This window comes from Mandrillus leucophaeus, unplaced genomic scaffold (assembly GCF_000951045.1).
Source record: "Mandrillus leucophaeus isolate KB7577 unplaced genomic scaffold, Mleu.le_1.0 Scaffold139, whole genome shotgun sequence".
NCBI lineage: Eukaryota > Metazoa > Chordata > Mammalia > Primates > Cercopithecidae > Mandrillus > Mandrillus leucophaeus.
Window position 1 is genome coordinate 2,091,194 of NW_012101354.1, and position 3,051 is coordinate 2,094,244.

Genomic DNA, 3,051 nt, shown 5'->3' on the forward strand with positions numbered 1-3,051 from the left:
TGCCTCAGCCTCCCGAGTAGCTGGGATTACAGGCGTACGCTGCCAGGTCCAGCTAATTTTTGTATTTTCAGTAGAGACGGGGTTTCACCATGTTGGCCAGGCTGGTCTCAAACTCCTGACCTCAAGTGATCCTCCCGCCTCGGCCTCCCAAAGTGGTGGGATTACAGGCGTAAGCCACCACCCCCGGCCTATGTCCTACTCTCTCATACTGTGCCGCCAGCACAGCGCCTCCCATCACAATACCATAATCAATCATTTTTACATACTGAATTATTTTCACATGTAAGATCATAATTTGGCCAGGCGTGGTAGCTCACGCCTGTAATCCCAGCACTTTGGGAGGCCGAGTGGATCACCAAAGGTCAGGAGTTCAAGACCAGCCTGGCCAACATGGTGAAACCCCATCTCTACTAAAAAATACAAAAATTAGTTGGGTATAGTGATGGGTGCCTGTAATCCCAGCTACTGGAGAGGCTGTGGCAGGCGAACTGCTTAAACTCGAGAGGCAGAGGTTGCAGTAAGCTGAGATTGTGCCACTGCACTTCAGCCTGGGTGACAGAGGAAGACTCCGTCTCAAAGAAAAAAAAAAAATTCAGGCCCAGGTCTCCACAGGTAACACTAGCATATAACTAGAGTTCAGTAGCCTCTCAGGAGGTGTGACAGACATTGCTACTTGTTTTAGCCAACATTTATTTTTTAATTTTTTGAGACGGAGTCTCACTGTGTTGTCAGACTGGAGTGCAGTGGCGCGATCTTGGCTCACTACAAACTCCACCTCCCGGATTCAAGCAATTCTCTGCCTCATCCTCCCAATTAGCTGGGATTGCAGGCGCCCACCATCACACCCAGCTAATTTTTGCATTTTTAGTAGAGATGGGATGTCACCATGTTGGCCAGGCTGGTCTCGAACTCCTGACCTTGTGATCTGCCCACCTTGCCCTCCCAAAGTGCTAGGATTACAGGCGTGAGCCACCATGCACGGCCTAATTTTTGTATTTTTAGTAGAGAGAGGGTTTCACCAGCTTGGCCAGGCTGGTCTTGAACTCCTGACCTCGTGATCCACCTGCCTCGGCCTCCCAAAGTGCTGATATTACAGGTGTAAGCCACTGTGCCCAGCCATCTTATCCAATATTTATTCTCCCTTTCTTCCTTTCTGACAGAACCCCAATTTTTTTTTTCCAGAATTCCCGGGTTCACTCCATTCTCCTGCATCAGCCGCTCGAGTAGCTGGGACTACAAGTGCCCGCCAACATGCCCAGCTTATTTTTTGTATTTTTAGTGGAGACAGGGTTTCACTGTGTTCGCCAGAATGGTCTCGAAATCCTGACCTCGTGATCTGTCCACCTCGGCCTCCCAAAGTGCTGGGATTACAGGTGTGAGCCACCGCGCCTGGCTGGGATTCTTTATATATATGATTATGTAAAAACGATTGATTATGGTGTTGTGATGGGAGGTGCTGTGCTGGCAGCACAGTATGAGAGAGTAGGGCATAGGCCGGGCGTGGTGGTATATATATATGTTTATAAATATATATAAGTATATATTATGTAAATATATATATGTATTTTTTTTACTTTTTACAAAAGGTAGGCTATGTTTATTAGAGTCACAAGCAGTTCACTGTCTCAGTGTGACTCAAGACCACAAAAAACCCATTTCTCCCTCATTTCATTCTGAGTCCTGGGGTTGAGACCTAGACCGGCAGGTAAACTGCTTGGGGCCCATTCACAGGTTTACAAGTTTCTCATTGAGGGCAGTCTGTGACTGTGTGACATTGACCAGGTAGGTCACCATCAGCAGGTCATTGATGTTGCTGATGAGCATGGTCTCGAAATCACTGGGAACTATTTTGGGTACTTGCTTAACAAGGCTCGTTAAGAAGTGGCCCACAGTATTGTCAGCTGACATCTTTCCAGACAGTACATCCTCTACATATTGCAACACTGTGCTTAGTGCATCCTGGATGCAAGCTGATGCCCCTCCTACTTGCTGCAAGTCACTTGAGAGTCCGATACCTTAGTTGGGGTTAAAACAGGTCTTCATAATCAGGTCAACTTCAATGTGTTCAGTGTCATAGTATGCATATATCACTGTCAGAGGTGTGAACATCACTCCCATGGTCCTCCCAAGGACACCCATTAAAGTGCTGACATAGGGTTTGATGCTCACGCAGCGGTTCTGGAGACTTGTGACCACAGTGAGGTGGATGGGGTTGGAGGCCATCAGGCTATAGTACTTATGAATCACCACAGAGTGCTCTGTGATGTCATGGCCTGTAGCCTACCAGCCCAGGATGAGCTCATTTTTTATGCAGTTCATACATGTTCTTAGCAAATTGCATGTCAACAGCCACTTCATCTTCTGACTCATTGTGCGGCACTGAAAACCAATTGGTGACCTCCACTAAGTGTTTGTCAACAATTCCCAACAGGTTCCTGATAACTCAGGCAGCTCCCTCATTGTGTCACTCTTAGCTGTCTACAATGGAGGCCAAAATGGCAGGATGCAGCCTGACCACGCAGCTCCCGGGAAAGGGCCCTGGGATAGCAGGACCAGACAGAGCAGGGGTCTGCGCTGGAGCTCGCGCTGAGGCTGGGGTCTGGTCCAGAGCCGCAGTCTTAGCCACTGTTGCTGTAGGGTCTGAAGATGAGGCTAGAGTTGCAGCCACTGCTGGTGCTGGCACTGGGGCTGGGGCTGGGACCGAGGCTAAGGCTGCCATCAGGACTGGGGCAGCATAGCTAGAGGAACACTTGCTGGTAACACCAGGGTGGCCATCTTGTCATGAGAGAAGCTATATATTAATGTTTTTTTTTTTTTTTGAGATGGAATTTCGCTCTTATTGCCCAAGCTGGAGTGCAATGGCACAATCTCAGCTCACCGCAACCTCCGCCTCCTGGGTTCAAGCGATTCTCCTACCTCAGCCTCCCAAGTAGCTGGGATTACAGGCGCCCACCACCATGCCTGGCTAATTTTTTTGTATTTTTAGTAGAGACAGGGTTTCTCCATGTTGGTCAGGCTGGTCTCAAACTCCTGACCTCAGGTGATCCTCCC

General features: G+C 48.7%; 1 pseudogene; it reads right to left on the reverse strand.

Moving 5' to 3' along the window:
- Positions 1–1,725: 1,725 nt before the first annotated feature.
- Positions 1,726–2,775, reverse strand: LOC105534758 (annotated as a pseudogene).
- Positions 2,776–3,051: the final 276 nt, after the last annotated feature.